Source organism: Rhinolophus ferrumequinum, chromosome X (assembly GCF_004115265.2).
Source record: "Rhinolophus ferrumequinum isolate MPI-CBG mRhiFer1 chromosome X, mRhiFer1_v1.p, whole genome shotgun sequence".
NCBI lineage: Eukaryota > Metazoa > Chordata > Mammalia > Chiroptera > Rhinolophidae > Rhinolophus > Rhinolophus ferrumequinum.
Window position 1 is genome coordinate 81,666,988 of NC_046284.1, and position 13,288 is coordinate 81,680,275.

The 13,288-nt window shown below is 39.7% G+C and overlaps 1 protein-coding gene across 2 annotated transcripts in view; it reads left to right on the forward strand.

Moving 5' to 3' along the window:
- The window catches only part of FAM120C (family with sequence similarity 120C), an 84,201-nt gene that overhangs the window by 1,160 nt on the left and 69,753 nt on the right, over positions 1–13,288 (forward strand). The window lies entirely within an intron of this gene.

Sequence of the window (13,288 nt, forward strand, 5' to 3'; positions counted from 1 at the left end):
TAACCAACTTGCCTAACTACCCTCTCATTTGATCCATCTACTCCCCCTTCATATCACCCCCTACCGATTCGCTCACCTACATAACTACATCTCTAACCGTATCATCCCAGTAACTCCCTTTGCCGTCCGTGCATCCAGTTGGCCTAGCCCTAGGTTTTAGCAGAATTTCTTTTGTAATCCCATCTTACTCCTGGTGTCTTCTGCCTCAAGCTGAAATGCCTTTTTCCAGTTTTTTTCAGTTGGCATCTATCTTCTATATGTCTCTTTCCAACCTTGCAGTAAATCAGTTAAACGTGTTAATTGAACACCTTTTACGACGTTTTTTCCCCATTTTGACCAAGTGCTTTTTTTAACGCTTCTGTCCATTCAGCCTTTATCGTTTCAACGTGCTTCTCCCTCCTCCTGCCTTAGCCTAAGCACACAAACAAAAAAACCCACTGATTCAATCACTGTTCAACAAGTATTAACCCACTGAGAATAAGAGGTTTAAAAAGACATGTGAGACATGGTCCTGCCCTTGGAAATTCAAATATATACACATGAAACATTTATTTAATGTTATAAATGTGTATTGATTATGCTTTATGGTACAGACTGTAAGTACAGTACCTGTTTTGTGTGGTGTGTTGGGATATCTGTGGGCTGAAATGTTCAGGGGAGGCTTCCTTGAAATTGGACCTCACCTGGGTCTTCAAAGATGGGTTGCATTTGAATTGGTTGAGGGTTTGGGAGAAGGCTGCTTTAAGGGGGAAGAAGAAAATGAGCATAATCAAAAAGAAATATCAAGCATGTGAAGCCCCATGGGCAGCTAAGTCCAGTCTCCGTATGTAGTTGGTCATTGCATATGGGGCCTGGGTAAGAGCTTGGAAGCATCCTGAGCTCTTGGCACCACTGCTCTTGCTCTGTTGCTTTCCCATACTCTTAGGTTTCAAGTTCCTACGTGTGGGGAATAGCAAGGCTTGAGAAGTAAAGGAGGTGGGCAGGAGGAAGAAAAAGAAAAGTAGTACAGGGTTGGGTGGGATAAAACCTCAAACCTATTCCTCAACCAAGGCTCTTGGTGACGTGCTCACAATCAAAAGGCAACGGGGGATTGTGGGAATCATAAACTAAAAACATGGTGCTGTGGGGAGAAATGGAAAAAACTGCAGCCAAGAGACTGAAAGACCTGCATAGAGAAGCTTGCTGTGGTCATAGGGCTTGTGGCTAGAGTCCAGTCGTGCTAGACTCCTTGTGCCCAGGATCAAATCTGTGCCCAGGCTGGGTAGATTATAGCTGCTTTTAATAATAAAAATTCAGTCGTGAGCTATGTCAAACATACAAAGGAGAAAAAAATATCACACACTCATTTTGCTTGCCTTCCTGACTGAACATTTTTCAGTAGATGCATCATCATGGCCATTCTTTCCGCTTTGTTTTCACTGCTACCACCCAAGTTTTAAGGACTTTTTACCTCAGTGCCATTATTAACCTGGTTGCTGGCAACAGTGGCTGACATTGATGGAAGACTTACTAAGTGCCAGGTGCCAATCTGTGTGCTTGAACAAAAAATGATCTCATTTGATCCCCACAATAACCTGTGGAGCAGTATTACTTGTTTTCCAAATGAGGAAACTGAGGCACAGGAGGTTTAGAAACTTGCCCAAGGTTCTAGCAAATAAAGGCAGAGCTGGGTTTCTGGGATTGGTGCCCAGGCAGTCAGTTTCCAAAGCCCCTGCTCTGAACAATGGTGCTCTCTAAGAGAAATCTTTCTAAGTGCCAGCGTGATTAGATCATTCCCACATTTGACTAAAATCTCTGGTCCTGGGTAAAGACAGGTGTGGGTCATTATTCATTTATTTTATTCATTTGAGTGCTTGCTATAGGCTGCTAGGTACTGTGCTAATTGCTGAGGACTCAGAGGTAAATAAGGGGATCCGTGCCCTCAAGGAGGTCAGAGTTTAGTAAAAGCCAGACTGAATGAAGAAAGTTGCAGGTACTGTGAGCTAATTGCAAATAATGAAAAATGTGGCCTTTTCAGAGAGGGCATGGTTAATTCTGGGTGAGGGTGTGAAAGTTGGGGGAGGCCTTCACAGATTGGTGCTGAGCCTTGAAGGGGACAGGGAAGGATAGTTCAGATTGTGGGCAAGGGTGTGGAGACCTAAAATGGCCTGCTGTGAGCTCTGAATAGATTTTGATTGGAGGTTGGCAGGAGAGTTGAACACACAACATGGTTTTGTGGTTTCCAAACTTTTTGGTTCATGTTCCCCATCAGTCAAAATTTTAAAGAAGCAGCCCTGACATGGCCTATTGAAATTCTTCATCACACATAGTCTCATTTTTTAAGTCCCAGCAGTTCATCAAAAAGTATGATGGATGGATGTGTGAGAAAGCAAGTTTAGTTAAAACGGTAGAACCTTGGTGGGTTTTCGCATGTTCACTGTAAAATTATTTCAGCTTTGCCATATGTTTGAAATTGTTCATAATAAAATGTTGGGGGGAAAATTCCCAGTAGTCTTCTTTAGTCCTGAGAAACAACATTTGGGGAAAATAGAAATCTTATTCCCCATGCTAGATTATAAAAATAACTTTGATCTTTTTATATTTTCCATAGTGTCTTGGATATTTTAGGTGCAGGGTACATTTTTTTTTTCCTGAATGAATAGGTCGGTGATCCTAAGAGAATGGAATGTAGGAATTACTTAAAGAGTGTGTAGTGTGGCTCTTAATATAGTGGATTTAAGACTGGCTCCAAAATTGCATATGTAAAGTATCTGTAGATGTTATTGGTGAGTGAAGTTCTCTCTCCTGATTCTGTTCAGTGATTTTTGTTGTTGTTGTTGTTACAGAGGACTTCCTGGTTTACAGCATAGACTTGAAAGGTATTGGTTCATAACTGATTGTGGTTTGCCTAGTCATAGGAGTGTTCCACTATCTTGAAGGTAACAGTTTTACACTTAGATGGTCTGCACACCTGCCATTTCTTTTGGCTGAAATGCTGGTGCTTCAGAACAGAACCCACCACTGTATTTCTTCTCATGGTTTTGTTCTTGAGACTAGGCCACAAGATGGGCCTTTATTCCCATTTCCTTTTCATTTGTATTGAAAAGATTCAGTGTATGTTATTGGGATGGAGGTCGTCATTTGGTTGTTTTCATTTGTGTGTTCTTCAAACCTTTGTAAGTGGTAATCACCAGTAGCAGAAAAATTAAGTAAACCCATAAATTGCTAGTCTAATATCTTCCTAAAGGTCTCAGAAGTAGAGCAACCTAAAGCAGTTAGAATGATCTGGCAGATGATGTGGGTGGTTAAGGGGATAAATGCTTTGTTTTAATGGTTAATCTGTATTAGAAAAAAAATCACATCAAACCCACCATTTCACAGCTATAATTCTTTAGAATGGGGCCAATTAAATAAAAGTGAGTTGATTTGAAGAAACGTAGTGAGGTGCAGTGCTTGGACATGGCAGAAATCATGTTGGTGGTACATAAATGACCAAAGTTTGGTTTTGCTCTTTAGATTCGTTGGTGACCAAGAGCTGGTGTCATTTTGTGCATTTATTCTCTAAAATATATTACAGCAATGCCTGCTCTGCCTCCTGCTGATAATGCTTAGCCATAGATACATCCTGAAAAGTCAGTGACTCTGCTAGGTGCTCTAGTGGTAGGAAAAAATCATAATAGTAATTATTGCTATTTCTTGAGCACAAGTTGTATATAAAGTGCTTTTAAAATCTTGTTTAGTCCTTACAAGCTTGCAAGAATGCATGGTATTCTTCCCATCTAACAGTTGAATAACTGAGGTGCATAGAGGTGAAACGATTTTTCTTTGGTCTGGACACTAGTAAGTGATGGATAAAAATCCATGTTCTGGGTCTGTATTGCTCAAAGACTTTTTTTCCCAATCTCACCAACTTTGTTTTGTACATTCTTGTGTAAGATTGTGTACTTTTATTGGCCAGATAACATGCATACATACATGAAGGAAAACAGTAAGTAGATTTACTGAGCACTTAGTTTGTGTCAGCATTGCTAAGTGTTCCGTAGTGCAAGTACAGGCTAATGTGCAAGCTAAGTGCCAAGTGCAGTGAGTCATGTAGTGATGTTACAGGAATTCAAAAGTAACAAAAATCTCTTTTCTTCATTCTTAGTCTTTCTCTGGTTTCTTTCACTTACAGCATACACAAATAACCTTTAAAAAAACAAAAACTCCCCCTTTGTAATTCCTTTAAGCCATTATCCTTATCTCTGTACTTTCCTTTTAAACATTATTCTTGAAAAAAGAAAACTATTAATTCCCCTTCCCTAACCTGTGGCCACTTGATACTTGCCGTTGCCATTTTGAAGCTGCCAAATCCATTTCCATTCTAACCCTTTCTTGGTCCTCTTGGAGATAACTGATGCTATTAAGCCATCCTTCCCTTGAATTCCCTTCCTTGGATTCCACAATGCTGCTCATTTCTGATTCTCCTTACAAGTCTCTAGTTGTTGCTCCTTTCCTAAGTTATTTCTCCTCCTCTCCTTGCTTCCTTAAGCACTGGTGCTCTCAAGGGTTCTGTCCTAGTCATGTTCTATTCATTTCCTGAGCAATCTCATCCATTATTATGGCTTTAAATATTAGCTATATTCTGATGATTCTTAGAGCTCTTTCTCGACTCCCAACCTCTCTCATGAGCTTTTGACATATCTTTTCAGCTCTCTACCAGTCGGTGTCATATAGGTCACTTAAACTAAAAAGTATCCAAGATGGAACTCAATATTTTTCCCGAAAACTTGTTCTACTTTTAGTATTCGTTTTTGTTTTTTTAATGAATGTTGTCTTTCATCCATTTCAAGGCAGAAACCGTGGAGTTCTCAATTCTTCAGTCTTCTGTCCCTTTCCATATTTACTTGGTTACCAAATCGTGTCACTTCTACCTCAAAAATGTCTCCGGAGTCCAGCCACTTCTGCCCTTAGGGCCTTGGTTTAGACCACCATCAACAAAACAACAATAAAAAAACGCAACCAAATGGGAGAAGTTATTTGCAAATGATACCTCTGACAGGGGGCTAATATCCAAAATGTATGAAGAACTCACACAACTCACACAATCTGATTGAAAAATGGGCAGAGGACCTGAATAGACACTTCCAAGGAAGACATACAGGTGGCCAACAGGCACATGAAAAGATGTTCGACGTCACTAGTCATTAGGGAAATGCAAATCAAAACCACAATGAGATATCCCTTCACAACTGTTAGAATGGCAATTAGCAAACACACAAGAAATCTTAGCAAATGTTGGAGAGGATATGGAGGAAAGGGAACCCTTGCACGCTGTTGGTGGGAATCTAAATTGGTGCAGCCACTATGGAAAACAGTTGTGAGGTTTCTCAAAGAATAGAATTACCATATGATCTAACAATTCATCTTTTGGGTATTTACCCACCATCGTTTCTCATCTGAACCATGAAAGTAGCCTCAACTTGTTCCTTCACCACTCTCTGGACTATAGTCCATATTCCACATTGCTATCAGAGATACATCCTGAAATCCAAACCTGACTTTGTTGTGTTCCCAAAGATACCCACTGGCTACTTTTTGCCTACCCTACCAAGTCTAGACTTCTCAGCATGGGCAAACAATACCTTTCACAGTGTGATCCCAAACTCTTACCAGCATTATTTCCTGCTTACCTCTGCCCATGCCTGTTCCGGCAATTGGAATGTCCCAACCATTCTGAACAGTTTTGGTTTTCTAGACACACCATGTCTTCTTACATAGTGCTTTTCTTATGTTACCTCACCCTTGCCTAGCAAATTCCTACTTATTCTTGCTCAAAAGTTATCACTGAAATCTTTCCCAGTCATGATGAATGGTACCTTCCGTTGTGCTACCAGAGTGCTCTTTTCTTACCTCTCATTTTTTCTCTCGTAGTATTTTCACATCACATTATAATTCTCTTCCCCCGCCCCCAAGCTGTACATTACGTCCCTAGAACTTACTTATCTTATAACTGGAAGTTTTTATATAATTCTCTTTTAATTATGTTCCAAGAGGGCAAGGATGTGCTCTGGGGCTTGACACATTATATTCAATAATGGTTGTTGAGACAGAGAGATAGGTTGATAGACTGGCTATAGAGGGCTTTAAAGGTCAAATTAAAAAGAATTTAGAACCAGTGTTTTATAATGTTATTTATAAGTAAGTTCTGTAGCTCCTTAGTTCTGTAGCTCCTTACAGAATACCTTCCCCATTGGTGGTAGTAATAATAGCTACCACATGGGCTGGGTACCTTACATAGGTTTATTATATCATTTAATCCCCTCAGCCACCCTTCAGGTCACATATTAATTTCCATTTTTTATAGCTAAAATTAAACCAGGCTCAGCATAGTCACTGGCACAAGGTTGCGTTGCATCAACGTGGTTCAGCCAAAATATGAAACTAAATGTATTTGACACCAAAATCCTTCATATTTAACATTTAAAAACAGTATAGTTGCATTTTAATAACTTTTTCTCAGAATACTTTTCTTATATTTAGTTTGAGTATCATAATGGCTAAAAGCACAGACCTTGGAGCCAGACTGCCTGAGTGTAAATCCTTGTTCTTCTGCCTATTAGTTATATAAACTTGGGCAAGTTAACCTTTCTGTGCCTCAGTTTCCTCATCTGGAAGATGAGGATAGTAATAATACCTATATCACAGACTGTGGTGTTAAATGATTTAATATATAACGATTATGGTTGACAATTAAGTTCTAGAAAAAGTGCTTCATACCTCATTTCTGAATATCACTACAGTCACCTTCAAAGTACTCCCCTTGGGAAGCTATGCACCGACACCAACACCTAGTCCACCTTTCAAAGCAATTTTGGAACTTTTTTTTTTTCTGGAATGGCCATCAGAGCTGTCGTCGTATTACCCTTGATGTCCTGAACGTCATCAAAATGTCTTCCTTTCAGTATTTCCTTTATCTTCAGGTAAAGAAAGAAGTCATTGGGGGCCAGATCAGGTGAGTAAGGAGGGTGTTCCAATACAGTTATTTCTTTACTGGCTAAAAACTCCCTCACAGACAGTGCCATGTGAGCTGGTGCATTGCCGTGATGCAAGAGCCATGAATTGTTGGCGAAAAGTTCAGGTCGTTTTTGTCAAACTTTTTCACACAGCCTTTCTAGCACTTCCAAGTAGTAAACTTGGTTAGCCGTTTGTCCAGTTGGTATAAATTCATAATGAATAATCCCTCTTGATAGCAAAAAAGGTTAACAACATTGTTTTGACTCTTGATTTGGACTCACAGAACTTATTTGGTCGTGGAGGATTGGCTGACTTCCATTGTGCACTTTGATGCTTTGCTTCAGGCTCATATTGGTACACCCATGTTTCATCACCAGTGATAACACGGCCCAAAACATCGTCTTGTCTCTCCAAATGGTCTTGGCAGACTTCGACTCTGCTTTGCTTTTGTTTGTTGGTGAGCTCCTTTGGGACCATTTTTGCACACACCTTTCTCATGCCAAGATTTTCAATTCAGGTTTTCCTAACTTTCTCTATTGATGTTTACTTGGTCTGCTGTGCTTCTCACAGGCAGCAGAGGATTTTGATGCACAATTCGATTAATTTTTGCAATATTTTCATCAGTTCTGCTCGTTATTGGAGGCTCTGACCTCTCTTCATCAGTGATATGGTCTCTCCCCTCAGAAAGATGTTTAATCCATTTGTACACTGCTGTTTTCTTCATGGCATTATCCCCATAAACTTGGACTAACACGTCCCTGATTTCACTTCCCACTCTTGCCAAGTTTAACAAGAAATTTAATGTCTGTTCGTTGCTCTAATTCAAGCTCAGACATTCTCTCGACAGCACACAAAAACACGCAACAACAATAATGAACGCCACTCAGTAAGACACCACCACACGTCGACACGAACACAACTCTGTGACACTGATATGCTAGGGTTATGAAACCTCACTGAGGTGTTTGTACAGTGCTGCCAATGTAAGCACACGGTGGCAAGTTCACAAACTTAATTGTCAGACCGCGTAAATAAATTTTTAGAATATTATACAGTATTATAGTGAATGCCATATAAATGCCTGCTACTATTACTTTGACCAAAATATCTTGTGTGCCAAGTAGGTTGGACATTGATCATTTCATTCTCATGCTTTAAGCTTAGCATGGCATAGCATCTGCCTACCATTCTCTGTTTTCATTTCACCCCATTTTTCTAATCAGGACAGTGAATAATTTTCAGTTCAGTTAACATTTTTTTGAGCACCTATTCTATGCCAGACCCTGTGCTAAGTACTATAAACAATGAAATTGTGCTAAGTACTATAAACAATGAAATTCATTCAACAAGTATGTATTGGGCTCCTACTGTGTACCTGGCACAGTTCAAGATGTATGAGGATAAAGCAGTGAATAAAACAGATTTCTGATTTCAGGAAGTTTATATTCTAGTGGGGAGGACAGAAAAGATAAAAAGACAAAACATAGTATTTTAGGTGGTATAGGGGAGTGCTGTGGAGAAAAGTGTAGCAGGGAAGTGAGATAAGAGTGAATTGAGGTCAGGAGGGTACTCTGTCCCTCTGGGAGCTCATAGTCTAGTAGAGGAGACAAGTTAGACAATATTAACAGTGTGAGCCCCGAGGATCATTGCTTTGTCCCTTGTCATAGGCTCAAAGACATAGTGGAAGTGGCAGAACCAAGATTTGCTCACCAGACACGAAAATCCTTGCCCTTTCATCTATACCACAAAGTCTATTACAAAGGTTATGGCAAGGATGGCAAACTGGCAGCCCATAGGCCCAGCTGTTTTTTAAAGAACTTGACTGATTTTCATTGATCAGTCGTGTTTACTAGAATGTGAAGTTTTGGACCAAATATTAAGGCATCACATAGTTGAATAATTTTTTTCATTTACCTCTATAGTTTAACTTGCATTATATGAACACATTTCTGTTTTAATAAATATAAATTTTTTGCCAACATTTTTAAAATTGTGAAATGTTACAGAACAGTCTGACTCTCTAAGCACTCTTGAAATATCAGATCCTCTGGCAATACTGGTTGCTCCCTTTGGCTGAAATACGTGTCTTCATTTATTGAAGTCTGCACCACTCCATGGTGTCTCCCCAACGCAGTGACCAAGTGCCACTGGCCATTCATGGTACCCATCTCCTGCAATGGCTCCCAGTGGTTCCCGCCTCCTGGTATTCATACTCTTGTGTAGTCTCCCCCCACTCCCTGTGGGCTGGACCAAATGACTTGCTTCTAATGAACAGACGATAACTAAAGTGATGAGATGTCACTTCCAAGATTTGGTTATAAAAAACTGCGACTTCCATCTTGCTTGCACTCTCTCTCTCTCTGGCTCTTCTTGCTTTATCACTCTGATGAAGCAAGCTGCCATGCTGTGAGCTGCCCTCTGGAGAGGCCCACGTGACAAGAAACCGGCCAACAGCCAGAAAGAAACTGAGATCCTCAGTCCAACCCGCAAGGAACTGAATCCTGCCAACAGCCACATGTCTGAGCTTGGAAGCGGATCCTTCCAAGGGTGGAAGTCACACCTTGGGATGACTGACTGCAGCCCTGCTGACACCTTGATTGCAGCTTGTGAGAGACCTTGAGCCAGAGGACCCAGTTAAGCCACGCCCACAAACTATGAGATAATAAATGTTTTTCAACCCACTAAATTTTGGGGGTAATTTGTTACACAGAAATAGATAACTAAAACACCATTGATTGTTGTGCTTGTACTTTTTTTTTTTTAAAGATTTTATTGGGGAAGGGGAACAGGACTTTATTGGGGAACAGTGTGTACTTCCAGGACTTTTTTCCAAGTCAGGTTGTTGTCCTTTCAATCTTAGTTGTGGAGGGTGCTGTTCAGCTTCAAGTTGTTGTCCTTTCAGTCTTAGTTGTGGAGGGCGCAGCTCACCTCCAGTTACCATTGCTAGTTGCAGGGGGCGGAGCCCACCATCCCTTGCGGGACTCGAGGAGTTGAACTGGCAACCTCGTGGTTGAGAGCCCACTGGCCCATGTGGGAATCGAACCGGCACCCTTCGGAGTTAGCATGGAGCTCCAACCGTCTGAGCCACCGGGCCGGCCCCGTGCTTGTATTTTTTTATAGTAGTTTTGATGAACACGAAATATTTTTTGTATCCACATCTATGAAAAGTGGGGGGGAAAGGTTATATATACAAGAAAGTCACATACTTAAAGGAAAATTGGAGAGAGCCTATTGTTGGAAGTGATGTGTAATTTATAGCTAAATAAAATGTGTCTGTTGAAAGACTACAGTTTAAAACACCATTTTAAGATAAACCATTATAAAAAATATAACCAGTATACAAAAATGATGAATACTGAAAACAAAAAGAACTTGAAAAAGAGCTTGGAATTTCAGTAGGCTGTGTTTTTGAATACAGACAGAATAAGTGATACTGCTAGAAAATGCGATGTACTAAATGAAAACAATTGCTAGGCCTTAAAAGCCTTTTGTAGGTAGTCCTTTAAGAAAAGAGTGTCTGTTGAATATAGCAGAAATTACGTCATAAACAAGCATTTGCAAGGGCCGGAAGTACTTTTGCTCCAGATGTTAAAGACATGGCTGAACGTTTTGGGGTCAAATTGCATCCAGAAGTTACTTGTGAAGTTTTGGATTGCAGCTGGTTACAACAGATGTAAACACGACTCCTATAGTTGTGTACTTCGCTATATGCCTAGCCAGTAGTTCTCAAAGTATGGTCCCTGACCAACAGCATTGTACCACCTGCAAACTTGTTAGAAATGGAAATTCTCAGGCTCTAGCCAAGACCTACTGAATCAGAATCTGAAGATGGGGTTTGTCAATCTGCTTTAACAAACCCTCCAGCTGATTCTAATAACACCCTGAAGTTTGAGAACGCTGCACCTAGATATAATTCATGTGTTAAGAATTTTGGTGCAATCTAACTCTTGGACTGGCAGCCTGCGATAGGTACCTCCAGAAATAGCTGGATTTTGTGTGATGAGAAAAGTCTTGAAATTTTTAGTATAGATTGGTCAAAATTATTGAATATAACTACATTTATGCTTCTGCAATAGCATTACTATTGGACTTAAACTTTAATTTGAAGCAGAAACACTACAAATGCTTAACGCTGTTTGTCTTATCGCTCCTTCGTGTTCACTTTTGTGCAAAATGTTAAAAATGAATCATGTCAGGAACTAATAATTAATATTGTGGTTTGCACCAAACACAGTTGAATTACATGATGCATGTTACGGAAATCTGTCCTATTATGTGCAGACTGACTGGCTTAGTTGAGGCATGGTACTGAAGATACTGTGAAGATACTGAAAAAGAAAAAAAAAAAAAAGACTTGCCATCCAAAGGGCATTCAGTGCATCAGCAATGAATGAAATAACGTATTTGACCTGTTTCGTTGACATTACAACTCGTCTAGACACTGAATAAAAGCAGGGCTGCTCAGGAATACCTTCACAGATGTATCGTTCTAATTGCTCGTTCCTAGCAAAAATTATGCCGTTGGGAGACTCATTTGCCAGGAGATAATCTGGCTGACTTTCCTTAACTGAAATTGTTTTCCAAGAAATGAAAGTGAAGCCTGAATTACATTCCCAAAATTGTACAGCTGCCTATCGAATTCCAGAAAAGGCTCTCACTTTAGATTGTATGAAGATGAACTAATATTGTTCAGTTAGCCTTTCTCAATGTTCATGATGTGAAAGAAGAGCTACAGTGGAGATGCTGAATTACTGTGCCATAGTACTGAAAATGAAGCATGATGTCATTGAAATACCAGAATTCTACAAATATCTTGGGAGTACTTACCCTAAATATGAAAAACAGTGCAAAAAGTCTGTGTTTGGAAATGCCTACATTTCTAAGCAACTGTTTTCCATTATGAAATATGGTAAAATTAATTATTCCCAGTAAAAGGATTCAAGGCTAAACGCTGCACAGTGTAACAAAAATAAAAGACCTAACATTGACCTCTTGGTACATAAGAAAGGCATCATACTTCTGTTACAAGTCAAAGGAGTGTAAATCACAAAAATGTAATGATTAAATTTTTCTATTTTTTGACTTGTGTTTTCAACTTTGAATTTCAAACGTAAATGCCAATGTTTTATATGTTTGTATTAACACCCATGATACAGTTTAGTGAAAACAAGGGACTACATTGCTGGTAGTTGATTTTCTTAACTTGGCCCCCTTTGTTCATTTATGTTAGCTTCCAGCCCATGTAAGCATTTGCAGCCCTTGGTTCAAGGATTCCTAGAAATTTCTTGCGGTCATTGTGCTCTCTGCACTTCCCGTTTTCCTTTCCAAGGTGCCCCAAAAGCTCCCTTGGACTCTTGTTTGCCTCTTATTCCTACAGATACCTTTCATCAGGCCTTCTGATTTTTCAATCCTGAAAATTTGCATTGGGCAGAACAATTGCCTATTCTAGTGTCTACTTGTCTCAAGGGATTTCTGAAGACCTGCAGACAGTAGTGTATACCGTAGACTTTATCTCTGCAAAATAAACAAGCTATGATTTATTTTGTAATAACCGCTTTTTTGGATCCTGTGTGCCAGGTATTTTCTATAAGCAATTTCTAAGTCGTACAATCAGGTAGGAATTAGCAAAATCTCCATTTTATACATGAAGAAGCTAAGTGATTTGCCTGACCACTTGGATGCCAAAGTTCCTGTTCCCTGATTACAAGTTACTCTCAAAGTAGTCTCCAAGCCCCCAGAAGAGCCACAGGATATTTAAAACTTAAGTTTTTGTTTTTACATGTGACAGGCAGTTTCACCTACAGAAATAGGCTGGCTCCTGGCAGCCTAAGAGAAATTAAGGGCATGAAAATTGGGTATTTGCTCTTTAACATTAGCACCTTAATAGCCTTTACTGAACACTGGATCTGTATCCTACCTCCAGCTTGACTGGTATTTAATGGTAAATACTCTCCCATGCATGTGTATGTAGATAATTGAAATTCTATCGGGAAGGACACTGTCAATATTGCCTTGAATTTGCTATGGTTTTCGATCGTTGCTAGTCTTACTTTTTAATTCTACATTACTCTTTAGTTTTGTGATTATCAATTTAGTCTCTATGCTTATTGAACTCCATAGAGTGTAGTGATGTAAATGGGTATCAACAGCAGTTTGGGTCTGTGATTGTTCAGGGGTTAGACCTCAAGGCACATAGGCCTTGCAGATGAAATATAAAGTATCCATATTTCTATGGCTAAAGAAGACTTAGATATAATCCACCCTCCCCTTTTCTTACAAGATGATGCTTCCTTGTCATCTCTGATTTCTTTGT